Raw genomic sequence first — 17856 nt, forward strand, 5'->3', positions numbered from 1 at the left:
TCATCTCTCTTACAACCTTACCTGGTTTTAAAATTGAAACATAAACCAGGCACAACTTGCAAGAGGTTTTTGTGAGAATTCCTCTCTGGTGAATTGTTAAATGCTTCTTTGGGAGTTTCCCCATTACTAAATGCCTGCAGTCAACCCTATTTCCCAGTTTACCCCCATTTTGCAGCCACAGGGAGAGGGTTTATAAGGGGTTTTATTTTGTGAGGTCACACAGACTATGTCTGCCCCTCCCCAGGTACAAGCTGGGCTATTAACTTAATCAAAGAGGGAGGAAAAAGAGTGAAAATAACCCCTAAAAATAGTCTCTTATTCCGCTTTTGCTGCAACGCTACAAACAGAAACATCCACATGCTCAGCTCTGCCTTGGCTAAGCAAATCTCATAAATGTCTGAATTTCCCATTATGGCCATGATTTCTAGAGGGAGATGAAATCTTTACCTCTCTCTAAATTGATGGGAGTCTCCCTCCTCCCTTCAGATGCCAGAATATGGAAGTAGAAGACTCTCCCTCTGAAGGCTGTATTTTATAATACTCTGATGAGATGCCTTTTGATTTAGGGTTGGCATGAAGGAAGAAAAAAATCCCGTGTAGTCTGCCAGCTCATCTAACCCAACTTTAATCACTTACTCTGTAGACAGCTATATCTGAGCCACTCATCTAAAATCCCTTTAAAGTCAATGGTGAGAAATAGATGTTTTTAGGATGCAATTAATTGATTGGAAGGAAGAGGGATCTATCACATATGGAAAAGAATTATGGCCCGAAGGGTTCTGCTGTTCCTCATTTGCTTTAGAGGAGTTCACACGTCTGCATTTGAACAGTCACCCAGGACAGGTGAGAAGAATATCTCCAACCACTATTAACAAATCTCTCTTGGTGGTTTTTAATCTGTTTCCTGTTCCCTTCCCTTCTGTTCCCACACCCAGTCTCTCCTGAGATATCAGTTCAATTTTTTTGCATTACAAGCCCATTAACCCCTCAAAGAAATGGGTTCATCCATCTGATGCTAATGAAAATTTTTGGATCACATACTAGGGCCAGGAGAACTGATCCATCAGGTTTGAAAAAGACACTAATGGTTATTTTCATGTCAATTGTCACAGAAATATTCGGAATAAGACAAATAACAAAAATCTTCCTCCAGCTGTGCCATTCCCCCAAGGTCCCTTCAGGTCCTAGGACTGTGGGTGGTCACCTCCAAAATGTACCAAAAGATTATGGTGGATACAGGGAGTGTAAGGAGCTGGGGTGAGGATTTTCATGGAGACAAAGAAAAACATTCCCCCTCAAGATGATGTGGCACGTCTATCACCTAGAACACACAGCAAACTTCTGGAGGAAGCAAAATTAATAATAATAAATTTCCCTTCATCGAGCGAGACCCAACAAAGCCAACTTGAAACAAGTTCTGCCAGACTTGAATATTGTGGAGCCCCCCAAAACCTTCCTTTTGCTGCTCTACCACCCAAAGCACAACCCTGCTCTGCAATTCTGCTCTGCTCTGACAAGCTGGTGAAGCACAGCCCGTTTCCTCTCACCCACCAAAGAGCACCATTGTGCTGCAGATCTTTGAGGAATCTGCTGCTCACTCTGACATAAGGGAGTAAGTTTTGTTTCATGTTTCCCTCATTCTGGGCATTCATCTTCAAAGCGCCTCGCACGCAACCGGGGAGCCTCAGAAGCCTATCAGGGGCAATTCAAAGAGCTTTGCACGGAGCAGGAGGGGGCTCCTGTTCAAAGCTGCAGCTTTGCATCCGCCAGAGAGGAGCAGATTCAAACCCAAAGAGGTCACTTCACCTACCTGTAGTGGGATCTCATATTCAGAAGACTCTGACTAAAAATAAGGGATATTTAGGCAGTGTGATAACTGAAACCCTCGAGGCGATGCTCTTTCTCTCTCCCTCACACACAGAGCAATGTCTCCTTTAGAGAAAGCCTCCAAACTCTGGGAGACATAATGGCCTCCAGAAAACTTACTCACGGATTAGCTCCAGTTGTAGCATCCTCCTGGTTTCTGCACAAAAGTTTCCAACGAGCTGGACCACTACAGGCCCCTGTTCAGACTGCCTGAAACAAGGAAACTACAATAAACACTTGTTCAATACAGCATGGAGTAGCAAAACCACTGATTTCTTTCAATTACTCAACTTAATGCAATAGAGAGGGAATATTTTGCTTGGTTGAGAAGTTACCATGATCAGAGCTGGAAGCCTCTGGATAACATAAGGGCTCTGCTTGGATGGGCACTGTCTAAACTCAGAATAATTCAGAGAAGCACATTACCAAAGCAACAATCCTCTAATCAACAGAGTGGGAGTCAGAGCTGCCTGCCCCAGAATTTATCATTTGCACAGGAAATACAGAAAAGAACAGAAGAAAATATTGTTGTCTGAAATTTATGCATGGAGAATTGAGACAAGAGGAGATGCAGGTTCAGGTAGAGATGTTTAATATCATTGACAAGGGTAAGAAAAATCAGAAAAGTATTAAGAGAAAGAGAAGCACAATGGTTTTATGGATTAGCTGCAGAATCTTTGTATCAGGCACTTGGTATTTTTAAAAACAATTTCGATTACATCACTGTAACACCTGATTTTATGAGATGTAGCAGCTCTCCATCTGCAAGGGAATCTCCCATTTGCTGCTGGGAGAGGGCAGAGCCATCTCTGGGATTTAACCCTGCTGTCCTGAGTTAGCAGGGTCTCTCTCCCTGCTCCCACTGCCATCACACACCTGATGTGGCCACATCTCTCCTCTTCCAACATCCACACCACAGACACAAATTCCACCTCGGCACAGTTTCTCCCACCTGTAACAGTTCTTCAGTTTTCGTTGTCTCCAAGGACTTTCCCCCCCCCTTTTTTTTTTTAATACTATGTTAAAATGCACATCATTCTGCACTGCTTTCTCAGCCTCCTCTTCTTCACGCTGTATTTTTATTAAAAGCTATAAAGACTTTGGGGCAGCCTGTGCCTGAATGGCACTTCACAGATACACTTGCATTACTACCCACATCAAGTTTTTCTTTTTTTATTAATAGTCTCTGTTTGGTTTGGTTTTCTTTTATTTTTATTTTAACCTTAATTTCAACATCCCCTCCATTGCCATGCTTCATTTTACTGCAGTGCTGACTGTGGTGTTTCAGGTTCACTGTGCTCTCTCCACGTTTGGGTTATAACAGCAGGCCATGATGGATCATAAACTTTATATCTGATTCTGCTTCTCACGTAACATTTGTGGGGTTTTTTCACATTTTTCTACTTGGCAAATGCATTATTCCTTTCGAGCATCTGATCAAGTATTCTGGGATCTGTGAGACAAGGCTAAAATTTAATTGAACTGCCAAATTATTCTTGTGCTGGGCATACCCAGGTACGGCCCAGTTTGGACAAGGCATCTCTCCAGAAGAGCTGAGCATTTTGAGGCCCTTTCACACTGTAAGGAACACACTGTGCTCAAACCTGCTCTCAGAGGGTTTTCTAGCCTGCTTTTGCACCGTGTTCCCTTTTGTCCATGTTTTATCCTCACTCCCATTGCTCTTGCACTGACCTCACCTGGAGCAAGGAGGCTGCAAGACCTCCATGGCTCTTTGCTGAAAGAGCAATTGATTTATGCCCTGAATGTTTCCCAGGTTGTAAAACAGCAAAAAAGGTACAAATGAAGAGCCTCACACTATTTTTCTTCCTGCTGTGTGCAATCAAGCCAGAAAGTCTCCCTTACTCCCAAAGAAACTGCAAATTACCTCAGCATACCTGAGCCACCAGCAGCAACATGGCATTGGGAATATTTGCCTCCACTTGTTCTCCTCCTGCTGAGCTCCTCCACAGGTCTGGGATGCTGCCTGCTTCCACAATGCCTGGCTGGAAACAAAAATCCTGCATGTGAATGAAGCACTAAACATTTGCCACCAAAATATGTGAATAATTTTTAAAGAACTTCACATCCCTTCAGACATTGTGGAGTTGACCCCATCTATCTGTGGAGTCTGAAAGGGAAATAGATTTAACACAGCCAAGAAATAATCACGGGAAAGCATTTTGGATTCAGCCAAGGATGAAGTAAGGCAGTCTATTTTCTTCAAAGCAAGCTGAGGCCACCGCTCATTACATTCAAATACATCAATTACACAGAGCTTTAATGGAAAAGGATTAAAAAGTACAAAGGTAAAACAAACAGCATCACTGCAGTGTCCAGGAGGATGAAACAGCTTCCTTCTGTGGTGGGTATGATTACAGAATTGCTAAAAAAAGAAAGGGAGGAGAAATGGAAAAAAGGTTTTGTGTACCTTGACCAGAATTGCTGTGACAGGGACAAGCCCAGGACACTGCAGCATGTGCGTTGTGGAATTCAGTCCCTGTGGCCCCAGTCTCACTGCCAGTGCTCAGATCTGAACTCCAGTTCTGTATTTCCTCTTTTCTAGCCAGGGAAGTACATGATTTCATCAATGCAAAGCTTTAGAAAGGGTTCTTTTTCCTTAAGTCTCTTCAAATGGTGTCTGTACTGTCCCAGGTCGTTGCAAACTGTTTCTTCCAGTCTACTTCCATCCACATTCCCATTTCCAAGATCTGAGCCATTCAGCTCCATCTTCCTTAAAAGTTTGGTATTGAGTTTTTCATATGCCTAATTTGGGCTTAATTCGAGCCTGGGGTAAATCGTTACAACTCAGATGGAGTCAATAGGAGCACAGTGACTTATATCAGCTTTGTGTCAGTAAATACTGACAAGATTGATCTCAAACTTTTTCAGAACAAAAGATTTCTGAAGATGGATTAAACAACATAAATGCTGAGCTGTTTTGCCAGACTGCAAATGGCATAACACAAGCTTTGTGTGACATCTCTGAATTATCCCTCCGTGGTAATGTTGACATTACATGGTATTGACTCACGGAAGAAGCTTAAATACCCTTTTAAGTTTTCAAGACTCTTTGACAAAGCACTATTTCATTAACAAAATGTTAATGGAATCCAAGAAGCCTCCAGAAGAGCCTGCTGGCTGGCCAGGGGACGTGGCAGCACAGAGCAAAGCAATCCTGATTTTTAGACAACAGGAAAGGAAGCCTTTCATGCAGGGCACTCACTGGTTGAGGGAGGAGCACCTGAGGGCACTTCCACAGCCCTTCACTGAAGGACTACCACACCTTCTGCTGGAGAAGGTCAAAATAGCACAAATTAGGAAATGCATCACACAAAGTGAACTGGCAGAGACAGCAGGGTTGGCATCAGCTTGGAGAAAAAGCTTCTTTCTGGGAAAAGGAGAAAGGTCTGGAGAACATTGCCATGGGGGTCACCTGCTCTGGGGTCACCTCTGGGAACAGGGCATTTATGTGCTGAAACTGTTGGCTCTAAGGGTCCTGCAAATCACAGAATCCATTAGGTTGAAAAAGGCCTCTAAGACCATCAAATCCATCTGTTAATGACACAGCAGCTCTCAAATAACTACAGGGTTTATATTTTATGGATTTATGTTGCTCAGGACAGAGCCATGCTCCCAGCACCTTCCCAACACTGGCCTCTGAGAAACCCTTTGTAAGTCAAAGGAAAGGTGACAGACCCCTCTCAAAAGCAAAGTTTTGTCCCACCTTGAGCACTCAGATTTTCAAACTTAAGCTTTTCCACCATTTTTTAGGTCTGGACTTGCTTTATGTAATAAAGCATCTCATTATTAACCAAAAAGATTGGAAGGGATGTGCAGAGAAACACTAAATCTCTGTCCACTTGACAGCATTTTGTACACCAGCAACACATTTCCTCCCAATAGTTCATTTTATCTGCTCCATGGACTGACATAAAACAAGAAGTGCAAGAGAATAATGTAAAAAAAAATAATTAAAAGTTCAGTGCATAAATGCAACACTTGACTGAGGCATTCAAGGGCCACTTTGCTGCCTGAAACCACTTCTTTTTAATTGTCTACATTTCAAGTTGATAAAATTCACAGTAGTAAAGATAACTTTGCCTGACTTCCAGCAGAAGCCATGATGAGGAGCTGATGGGAAGGGAGGGAGGCCTCTGAGATGTTTGTGTGCATTTGTGCAACACATTAAAGAAATACATGAAGAATCACACAGAAATAACAGACTCCATCAAACGTGGCAGGGCTGTGAAACACTGCACTCTCTCCTGGTGGCTGGATTAAGGGGGAAGCAACCCAGGTGTCAACGAGGGGGGGCCTCATGGGACTGCACTCCACTCCTGTCATCACCTCCAGCACGGACCAGGGATTAAAAAGGAAGATAAAGATCCTCTGATACATCTGAGTGATGGACAAAAGGCTCATTCCCTGGCTGAAAACAGGCATTTTGGAGCAACAGCAAAAGCTGTTGTCCCCAGCTCCTACATAAACCAGGTGTGTGAAGTGATGCTGATGGTCCCCCCTGTCCCCAGGTTAATGCTCCACCCACAGCACCTCACCCTCGTGGATTTGTTGGTTTGAATTCAAGGCAAACGACCTGTGCCTTGAGAGGTGAACAACCACAACATCAGCAGTCTGATGCCCCAACAAGAAGACAAAAGCTCCTGCAGCAAGGGAGGAAAGATCTTGTGCCAGGAGATGATTCGTTTTTCCAAGTGCCTTGCTGCTCTCCAAAGGAGAGGAGGAAAGCTGCACTGCCTGAAGGCTGCTTGGCTGCCCTGCACCAGTGCCAAGGAGTCTGCAAATCCTCTGCTCAGGGGATTTGCTCCAGCACGAGGCAATCCCACCTCTCAATTCACCACCAAAACATAAAAGTACCCAGAGCACACTTCTGGCAGGCAAACCAGCTCCCAAAATCCTCCAAATCTGCCCTCCAAAATCCTCCAGCTAAGAGACTTTGCTCAAATACTTGATGTAACTAAATTGGGAATCAAAGATTGAGGTTCTTTCAAGGGTAACTAAATAAAGTCCTGGGTGGCTGTTTTGGTGATAATGGGCATGCCAGAGCTCAGCCTCTGCACAGGATGAGCACAGCCCATGAGCAGAGGAGTCAGGTGAGCTTTCAAGGCTCCATATTCCCACCAGCGTGGAAATTCAGTAACTTTGTGAAAGAGAAAGGGAGAACACCCAGAGCATTCCTCAAAGTTATCTTGGATAACACTGTAGGTTTCAGTAGAAAATAATTTAAAGGACTTTTAGAAAAATTAAAATTCAAGGGAATTCGAGTGAGAAAGACATTTTGATCTTGACTGCAAAGTGTGGCACTTGCTCAAGGACACTGAACTTTGTGATCTCTCTGGGGTCACGAATTTTCCACATGAATTAACAGACGTCCTTTGAGCCACAGAGACCGAGCAGGATTTTTATCCCAGCTGAAGATCTGCCCCACGATGTTCACATCCCATTGCCAGGAAAGCATCTCCCACCCTCCAGATAGCCTTGGTCAGAGCCCTCTGTGAATAAGCACTTTATAATGTGAGACACTTGCAGTGCAGTGGGTCACTGGCAGCAGGGTTGAGAAAGGGACATTCACATCTGAAGTCACAAATCTCCACAGTCAACGCTGAAAAAATTAGCTCTGTCTCAAAGGCTCTTACAGACCTAAGAGAATCAACTTGCTCACAGAATACATTGCTGCAGTGTGTTAGCAAAGGTTAGGGAAAGCTGGAGAGCCTCAGGTTTTGGAAATCAATCTGTGCACGGCACAAAAGTTTCTCTCTTTCTAAACCTGAGACAAAGGCAGGTTGTGTTTGTTGTACTCTCAGAAAAACCTGTCATCAAAACCTCTCGCTCATCTGAACAGGACAGCAACACTCAGAGGCACAAAGACAACAGGAAGGCAGCAGTTCTGCAGAAGGGGCATTTTACTCCTAAAACCCTGCTGCATGCCCCTGGTGGTTACACACATTTCTGTCCATTCTCTACACTTGCACCCATTATTTTTCTTCAGCTGCCACGTTTAACCACAACTGCTGCGATCATAATTAAAAAAAAAAAAAAACAAAAACCAAAAAAACCACAACATTTTAAAGACCCCCCAAAGAACAAACTCAACAACACTTACAATTGTATTAATATAAAATTCACTAGACACAACTGGCACCACACAGGAAGATTTTTCTTTCACAGTCCTAGGAAGGAGTTTAGTTGAGCAGAGCTGGATTTAACTGAGCTGAGCCGTTGCCCACTCTCCTTCCTGCTACTCAGGTGCCTCTCCCCATGGTTCCCCAAGGAAAACATTCATTCCTCCAGAAGGAAAATACCTGTGTAGTACCAGGCACTGAGGTGAGAGGGTATTTACTCTCTCTGCAGGACAATTCTAGGAATCAGCCCTTTTTTTTTTAAATCTCTGGATAGATCTTTAAATCAAAAATTAAGTAAGTGAGAAAAGGTTTACAAAAACTGATAATCCCAGCCCAGACATCTTCCAATCATAAATACTTGTCATTCTTGGCATAATATGCAACCTTCAATATACTGTTGTTTCAGGCACGTTTAGGTACCCTATAGAAATGACTTTATGCTGCTATTATTCCTAAAAAACTTCAGATGGCTTTGGATCCATCATCATTCATCACGTCAGCCCCTCTACGGGTAGTTACACACACTTTGTCTGCTCGGGTTTATCTAATAGCCAGCCTTGGGTTTTATTAATTTCCACTGCTTTGCAGAAACTACAGAGCTCCTACGCTCTTTTATAAATTATCCCTGAACTTGTAATCATTTTCCATGAAAACCCAGCAGTGCTTTAAAGCTACTCCAGCTCTTCCAGGGCTGCTACTTCCTTAAGAAGGGCATCCCAAATGCCTGATGTGGTTTGGATTTCCCTGCTCTGTGTTTGCTGGGATTTAAACTTAAGGAAAAGCAGGCTTTGGGTGCTGCTGAAAAATGGATTCCCAAGGGCAAAAAACTGATTTGTGTGGTGTGAATATTCATCTTGAGTGTTCAGCAGCCTGAGTTGAGCTCAAACCTTTTACTTGTCAATTTTGCATCTGTGGGATTAGAGAGCATCCCTATGGAAGCAGAGAAAATCTGGATTTCCCATGGCACGGTTACCTGGCTCAGAGAAGCTGTGGCTGCCCCTGGATCCCTGGAAGTGCCCAAGGCCACGTTGGACAGGGCTTGGAGCAACCTGGGGCAGTGGAAGGTGTCCCTGCCCATGGATGATCTTTGAGGTCCCTTTTAGCCCAAACCATTCTATTATGGTTCTATGACTGAGGAAATAAATTCCCTTTATTGTGTACTATTGATATATATAGCTGAAGATATACAAAATATCTGCTTATGTAGCAGACATAAACCACATTTTAGATACCCAGGTGTAAGCACAGAGATGTGTTACATCTCTACAATTTTAGTTTCTGTAATTTCAGTTGAAATCCCCTCAGTTCACTGCCAAAGCCATAATTGTGAATTTAACAGTTCTGCTGCAGAGAATGAAAAGGAAAACAGAATAAATATTTAGTGTGTGTATATATATGTGTGTGTATATATGTATCTATATTCAGAATATTGTATATCTTTCCTCTAGAATGTTACTTTATCCTGGTTTATAGAGGATTTCTCTGCTCCTCAGTGAGTTTTTGCTCTGTAAAAGCTGTGTAAGAGGCAGGTGTAGGTCAGGACAAGGCCTGGTGCAGGGAAGGAAGGCTGCCATGGCACCCAGAGTCCTGGCCATGGGCACAGCCACGGTCCCGAGGCCACACGAGCCCAGTGTGGCTTCCACAGCATCAGTCCCACGAGCCAAGGCTCCAAAGAAACAGCTCCTGCTCAGGATGGAGACCCCACCGGGGTGGCCTGGGGTCTGTGGCCCCCACAAGCTTCTCCTGGCACATGTCCAGCCCTTGCCCACCTTGGGAGTCTCTGCTGGAGCTCCTCCCTGCCCTGGCATCTCCATGGGCACGGAGAATCCCAGAGGTGCTTCCCATCTTCAAACACTTCCCTTCGGAGCACTCCAGCCACCTGTTCAGCACAGCAAAACATCCAACCCATTTAATGAGGCTTCTGGTAAAATCATCCCTTTGAAGTCCCTCAGACCATGACAGCAATTAACTCCAGACCCATCCTCATTTCTGTTGTTTTACCTCAGATCATTCAAGATCAACAACATCACCGAGGGTGCAAATTATTTCCCTGCAGAAGCAGTGAGGGAATGTCTCACATCCAGCGGTTCCAGTCAGCTGCCAAAGTGACCTGACTGCAATCACAGCCACAACGTGGGGGTCCTCCAGTGTCCCTGGGCTCATCCAGGATTTTTAATAATGTCCCTCTTGCAGACTGAAGCCTGTGAGGAAATTCATTCTCTTAAGACTGGCGGCATTTCGGGATGAATCTGCTGTAGGTACAGAGAGGGCAGGTAAGGATGGCACCACAGGACAACAAAATACACAAATGGGATCATGAACTGCGGCACCTCTTAATAAAGATGTCCCCATGCACGTCCCACGTGTGCATATGGATATTCACAAGCTTTCCCCCAAATGTGCACAATGCGGATTATTTCCACATTGCAAATTGCTTATAACAATGCACATTAAAAGCAAGTATGACATCAAGTGGACTATAAATAATATAATTTTGAAAAGCAAAAAGGATCTAACTGAAATACGATTTTCTCCAGTATTAGAAATGGGAGAAATAATAAATGAGGAAGATCATGAGCAATAGATACACAACCAGAGGTCATTAGTCTAAAATTACCCTTGGAAGAAACTTCTCCAAGGTTTTCTGTTTGCTTTATTTCTGTTTCTGTTTTTTTTTTTGTTTTTTTTTTTTTTTAATTTGCTTTGGGTTCTGTTTTTAAAGCGAGCAAGAATAAGGATAAAAGGAAAGTAATTCCCCACTAAAGGGCCTCCTGCAGCCAGCACGGGAAGACCTGCTGGAACCTCTGCCAGGGGAGGGGACGCACAGCCCCCAAATGGGGCTCCAGGCAATGATCCTCACCAGTGGCAACACGGATATCACAGGGAAAACAGCAGAGCATCCAAATCCTTCCCCTGCTCTGTGTCTGAGGACACCCCCTACGTGCCGATCCGTTGGCCAAGGCCGCGTTTCCCAACCAGAACACGCCACTCCCCAGTTAACAAGGCAGGAGAAATGGTCACAACCTGGAATTCTGTGAGAAATCCCAGTATTTTCCTCAGTGCAGAAGACTAAATATTTCTTAAAAGATCTTTGAAAAGGTTCCTAAAATGATTCCGGCCATGTTGAATTTGGGAAAGCATTTTATGGAAATGTTCCATTTTAATGAGGTGCAGTGGGAGGCTGAAAATGTTCCAGTTGCCCATTTGGAACAAAATATAAGGCAAGGCTTTGGGAAACGGGAAAATGACACTATAAATAAATAAACAAACAAAAAAAAAATTACAAGAAGCCTGAACCAGCTAAAATATTACAACATCATCAAAACGAAACACCTCAACATTACACCAACAGAGCTGAAAGTCAAATGGTGCATTGGAACACGTTTCCTCTCAAAAATCATTATAATCAATAAAATTCCAATAGGAAATTTCTTTTTTATTCAGACTGGGGTTTGGATTCTGAGCTCTTGGAGCAGGTTTTGACTCCTTTCCTCCCAAAGAAAATTGCTGCCATCCCAACCTCCTTTGCAAAGGTGATGCAGGAGAATAGAATTGGTGCTCTTTCTTACTGAAGGAAACCGGTGTTTTCTATAAAATTGGTGCTCTTGGCTGATTTCTCAGCAAAAATGCTTTAAGGAGAGGTAAAGCAAAGCTATTGTTACCCAGACTTTTTTCCTGTAAGGACCCATCCTACAGTGCATTTACTGGTATGCTCTGAAATACCATAAATCATTCTGACAACGTGATACTTGTCAAAATAAAGGCATAAAATACATCTTGGAATAAAATCTCCTCAATCATATTTATTTGTTTGCTCGCCGGTGCCATTTGGCTTTTCTCAGTGGGTTTCCCAGTCGTTAGGGGGAATTAGTGAGATTCTGCTGGAAAAACAGCCCCATGTGCATATTCACACGCTGAATTTCTGCATCCAGCACTGCGCGCTCATTCAAGAGAACTAAAAATAAAGCTTTCAAAGGACACTTCAGCTTTCTTGCTGTATTTTTTTTCCCCCTTTTCCAGCTTTTTCCCCATCCCCCTCGCCAAATATTCCACTAATGCTCAACGGTGGCGTGGTTTAAGGGAGTCCTGCATGGAAAGCTCCTTCAGCTGCTTAGCCCAACAGCATAAATTTGATCTCGTAATTAGTATTCAGCTCAGCATCTTGGATAGAAACCAATGTTACAGCCAAGAGGTGGTTTAAATCACATAAATCATAGATCAATGACAGAACTCTAAGCACTGGATAGATTACAAAAGTAAGCTTTAGTTAAAAATAGATTAACCATTTCCCTGCAGGAATTCCTTCAAAAAAAGCCCTGAATATAAAACAAATAAAATTAAATCTGATAATTTTTTTTCCTAATGTATGCATATACTAGATGAATTGTTCTTTCCCCTGACAGTTACACACTGATTAAAGAAATGTGTTAACATGCTATTTCAATGGAAAATATTGTAAATTGTGAGGACTTTAATTTTTTTAATGAGCCGTTAATAGCCAAAAAGTACATCCCAGCAATATTTTGTACAGCCAGGCTTATAGAACACATCCCAGCAGCTAACAGATACTTCTTCAGCTGCTGGTTTTATAAAAAGGGCAAAAATCCTTCCCAAGGCAAGAAAAAATCTTTTTAAGGAGTGTTTTTAAAGTATTTTGTGTTTTAAATTTAACCAAGGGAGCACGCAGTCATAGGAAGCATCACAAACCATCAGCTGGTTAAAAGCTCATGGGGGTACTCAGCATCTTGGAGGATCGTGCCCAAGATCACCAAATTTTCAAAGTTAAAAGGAAGAGGAAACATGAGGCTGAATCTCTTCTCCTTGACTGAAAATGCAGGAGGATTTGGCTCCTGCAAGGTGATTCTGCCAGTGTAAACCCCAGACTGAGGTGCTGCAGGACAGAGAGTGTCACCCAGGAGTCTGCCCTGCAACCTGGAAACTGCAGATATAAATTAAAAGTGTTTTCCTGCTCCTGTACAGTGCTCTGTGTTTGCCTCCCATCGGGTCACGCATTATTCAAAAGAAGAAAAACATAAAGAAATAAAAAAAAATTGAAAACAAAAAGATTCTGCAACATCTGAAGGACAATTTGCACGCCTGTTTTGTTAGTTGCAGAATTGAAAGGCAGGGATGCCTCAGCAGCACCTCAGCCATTCCTCAGGCCAGGGAATTGCAGAATTCCAGGCACCAGGTCTGGAATGACACCCTCAGGTGTCATTCATAGGGAAAGAGCCTGGAAAACTCCCACGGCAGCTCCGGCCACATCGGGGAGGAAAAGCAGCCTGAGCATCCTCACCAGTCCTGCCACCTTCTGTGCCTTTTCCAGGCTGGAAATGCAGCTTCCAATCAGTAAATAAACAAAGGGAGAGAAGCCCAGCATCTCCTACCCCTGGACTAACAAATTATGATCGAATGGAGAACAGAAAATACAGAAACTCACCCCAATAAAAAGTTGCGCAATTCTTCACCCAGTAAATAACTTTTATAGCCATGATATAGTGAAGCCAAACTTCCCAATCACTGATACCTGGCTGTATATTTAACTTCCTACAGATGACAAAAATGTGAATGTAATTGGTGTTGTCACAGCTTGAATTTAAAAAAAAATAAGTAATACTGTGTTTATAGACATTAACATTTGTTTTCAAATACTCCAGTCCTTCAAAAAGAACATTTTTAAACTTTGAGTGCTTTATGGAAATGACTACTTTCAATTTCCAAGGATATTTTTTCAACGTAAGAAGAAATAATAAAGCTAGCTGCTCGATGGTTATTTGAGGAACAACATTCAGATTTCAAAACTGGCTCCCTGTGTGATAGAAGACTGCAATATATGCAATCAAGACAGAGATTCAAACAATAATAACTAGCAGAGGCTCCAGGGCATTGCAGAACGTGTCATTTACTTCAGCCCCATTCCTTTAAACATCAGTCCTACGAGTAGTTCAGTGGAAAATAGATGGGCTGCTCTTATAAGTATAGACTATTCATACAGGGAAGTTTTCAAAGGCTCTGCCTTTTCCAAAGTGCTGAAAAATGCATACCAAGTTTAGTAAAACTAAAGAAGGGAGAAGAAAAAAAGGAGGGGAAAAAAGGATCTCTTGTAATACGCCAAATTGTCGGAGAGATGTCAGGGTTAATTTTTAAAGGCACATTTCCCTCCAGCAACAATTCTCTTTAATTATTTCAATGTGAAACACATTATCAGACATGTTCCTTGCCTGTTCTCAGCTTGCTGACACAAGATAGGTACAAGATGTTCCCTCTCCTCCGCCGATGCTCACACACGGTGCTGGGCACTCTGGGGCTGCCTGGAGGGAGCGTGGGCAGCTCCTGCTGCACCTCCAGCCCCTTCTCCCAAACCCCTGGGACCACCTCCCCACAGCCACAGCACCAAAACAGGGAAGGAGAAAGTTGAGGAGAAGTCAGAGGATTTCAGAGTGTGGCCCTGGACACGTGCACCGGCACCAAGAGCAGCACAAAGCTGCAGCCACAGCAGTTTCAGAGTTATCAGGTAACTATAACACACGGGCCAGCCTTCCAGCAGGTTTGCATGGGTATTTAGCCAGATTTTGGGGTTTTTTTCTTTTACTTTGGTGTTTAATATAATGTAGAATAGACAACAGGTCAGGCAAATCCCAGGAAGGGAGTTACTGACCCAGTGCAGCACAATGAGATGCTGCAGGACACTGTCCTGTTGGATTCTTCTCCAGGAATTTATCAGAAACACTTGATGTTCCTCCCAAGTGGGAAAGGACACTGCTCAGAGACCCAAAATAAAATATCAGCTCAAAATCACGAGGGACAGTGGTTTCAAATTTAGACATGAAGAAGGAACCTTGGTCTAACACATCGGCTCGGTGTTGCATGGCAGAGTGGTTGGCCAAGTATTCCAGCTAGGAAAGGGGACTTCTGTTTTCCCACATCATTTCAGACTTGAGAGATATGTATTTAAGGTTCTTAAATATGCCAGAATCACATCAATCTATTCAACCCTTGTTCTGGTGCAAGGAAAGTCTAATCCTTTTCTTGGGAGGGAAGAGGCTTCAGACCAACTCTACCAGATCGCTGCAATCTAACGGCCTTTTTTATCCCAGCTCCAGTAAAACTCACTATAGAGCCAGTCGTGAGATTAAAAGCTTTTTTAAGTTGCTATCTTGGGAAATTTCTTTCAAGGAAATTACTACAAAGCCTTGTTTTAGTGTGTTCCCCTACTGTGAGCCCTACTGTGTTTTTTTAATAAGGAAAGCCATCCATCCATAGAGGTGTATCCTGTTCTCCATGCTTGAGTGTCTAACAGCAGGCACATACAGTAGACACTCTGATGTTTTGCCTCTTTAATTTTCACTCCATAATGTTGGTGCCTGGTTCTCCTGACTGCACCTTTCAGAGCAGTTTAATTACGGGCATGCACAGAATTTCGAGAGGGGATCTTTAGTGATAATATTCAGATGTTAGGGACAAGTTTATTACAGAAAGATATCCAGATTTTTTTTTTAACCATAAAATAAAATCCTTCTATGCAGTTATCACGGGATGGAAAGTGAGATAATATTGCCAAGGGAAAAAAATAAAAATACTTCAAGGCTAAACCAGAAAAGACTATGGAGATGCTTCATTTAGTCTTTAAAAGATGCTTCATATGGAGATGCTTCATGCAGATATAGAGATGCTTCATATAGATATAGAGATGCTTCATTTTAGTCTTCAAGAAGACAACCTTATGCTAAATATGAAAGTATGGCAGATCCATCACCGAGCTTTCAAGCGAATAGGACACAGCCATAGGCTTCCACACTTAAATTCCCAACCAAATGGAAATAGCTCGTGCCACTGAATTTATTAGCCCCGGGATTTTACCCCTGATTTTGATGAATTTTTTTAAACTGAGCCAAGCAGCTCCCTGATAAAAGGTTACTGTACCACTCAGATATCAGGCTTGGAATGTTTTTATATAATAACAGGCCAGGTACAGGGTTATAAATGAGCCCTGCTCCAATGACTCCAGACAGGGTATGAAAATTGATTCAATGGAGCAGCATCAGTCCTCACCAGCTGAGTATCTGTCCCTCTAATCACAACTAAAAAGATTTCCCAAGTCAATTAAAGGCTTGAAGCCTCTACTCGCTCACACCAAATCCCTGCTAACAATGCCTTCATTTAAATCCTAACAAACTGAGCACACGCTCTGCCTGGTGCCATGGGTGCTGCTGGAGATTGAAATCCCCGCTCATCCCAAGGCTCCGGATCTCCCCTCGTGGCTCACGTGGGCCGGGATCACACCTGAGTGCCCCCAGCCCTGACACCTTCCTTCGGTGTCTGACACAAAAATTAGCACATTCGTTATCTTTGCCAAGGGGAGGGAGCACCAGCCTCACGAAGCAAACATGTACCTTTGCTGCCAGAGTGGGAGTACTTTAATTTCCAAATTACACCCATAAATAAATCAAGCCGCAGAAGCTGATAAATGAAAGATTATGAAAATAGTAATATCCCGCAAAATCTTGAAAGGCATCATAATTCCTCAAACAATTATCTTCTGTCATATTTGCGAGTAGCCCATGTAGTTCAAGAACAGAAAATACAAATGTGCTCCTTTAAAATTCATGAAACCACTCATTCTGTCATAAAAGCAGGCATCTTTCATGGCTACTTATTTCACACAGTCTCATAACTAATACTGACAGATACTTGGAATGCAAAAAAAAAAAAAAAAAAATAGAGCGCTGGACAAAGAGCTCGGGCTGCTCAATTCTTACATTTTTATGCTTGAAATGGAAAATAAAATCATATATTATAGATGGCTGCAGAATTTCTGGTATAATTAAATCAAAATTTGTAGATAAAAATGAGATTGTACAAAGACTGGTGGTGTAGTGCTCCCAGGATTGGGCTGTGCTGCATCCATGACAACAGGATGGAAGGTTGCTTTTAATACTATTATCTTACATACCCACAGCTGAATGCTAATGCAGCTATACTGAGGAAATCAAGTTTCAGATCTGTATCCACTGAACTTACATCCACCAGGCAGGGACTTTAAAAGCCAGGCGAGCACACAAAGACCAATATTATAGCTCTGTCAACTCCCCAAAGGTCACAGATTTCAAAAGGTATACACAAATATTAATTGTCAGGTAGTTCTGTGCCGAGGAGCAGAACTGAGGCAGAAATCAGGTTTTGTGGCCATAATTCCCTGCCAATTTCAGTTTATAAAATGGAGGTGCAGAAGGAAGCAGGGAAGATTAACTGGGATCAGTTCATGTTCCCTGCGCTGACACTCGGTGACGTCTCCCTTGTGGACATTGTGTCAGGAAGGCTTTTCCCTCTTTTCCTCACTGAAGGAGACAGAAAATGTGGGAGAGCAGCTGAGCAGCCTTGTTTTCCAACACTTCTATTGACCCAGCCTTTGGGTTGTGGGCTCCCCATCCCTGGCAGTGTCCAAGGCCAGGTTGGACAGGGCTTGGAGCACCCTGGGATAGTGGAGGGTGCCCATGGCAGGGGTGGAACTGGATGAATTTCAAGGTCCTTCAAACCCAAACCATTCCATGATTCCATCCTGGCTGGGGGACAGACAGAGCTCCCGGTCCCTGCACAAGGAGCCTTCTGCTCTCCCATGGGAATCTCCATAGCTGCCCAAGCTCCTTCTACAATCACCTCCAACTTTTCAAATCATCTTGTCCTGATTCAGTAATATTTTCCTGTAAAATCATATATCTACATTAAAGAGATCTATTGTTGGTTATAAAATCATAAAAACATTAAAAAAATATTGATTTACTTGGGGGTAACTGGGGTAGTATTCCTAAAATTACAGAGTTCTGAGCTGTCCTGTGAAATCAGGGCATCC

At 43.0% G+C, this 17856-nt stretch overlaps 1 long non-coding RNA gene across 1 annotated transcript in view; it reads right to left on the bottom strand.

Annotated features, from left to right (window-relative positions):
• The window catches only part of LOC128795280 (uncharacterized), a 70789-nt gene that overhangs the window by 16879 nt on the left and 36054 nt on the right, over window positions 1-17856 (bottom strand). Inside the window, exons 3-4 of the long non-coding RNA XR_008433466.1 lie at window positions 3762-3869; window positions 1991-2076 (exon numbers count right to left, since the gene is read on the bottom strand). This is a non-coding gene — a long non-coding RNA (uncharacterized LOC128795280). The remainder of the gene's footprint in view (window positions 1-1990; window positions 2077-3761; window positions 3870-17856) is intronic.

The sequence above is a fragment of the Vidua chalybeata genome, chromosome 14, assembly GCF_026979565.1.
Source record: "Vidua chalybeata isolate OUT-0048 chromosome 14, bVidCha1 merged haplotype, whole genome shotgun sequence".
Lineage (NCBI taxonomy): Eukaryota > Metazoa > Chordata > Aves > Passeriformes > Viduidae > Vidua > Vidua chalybeata.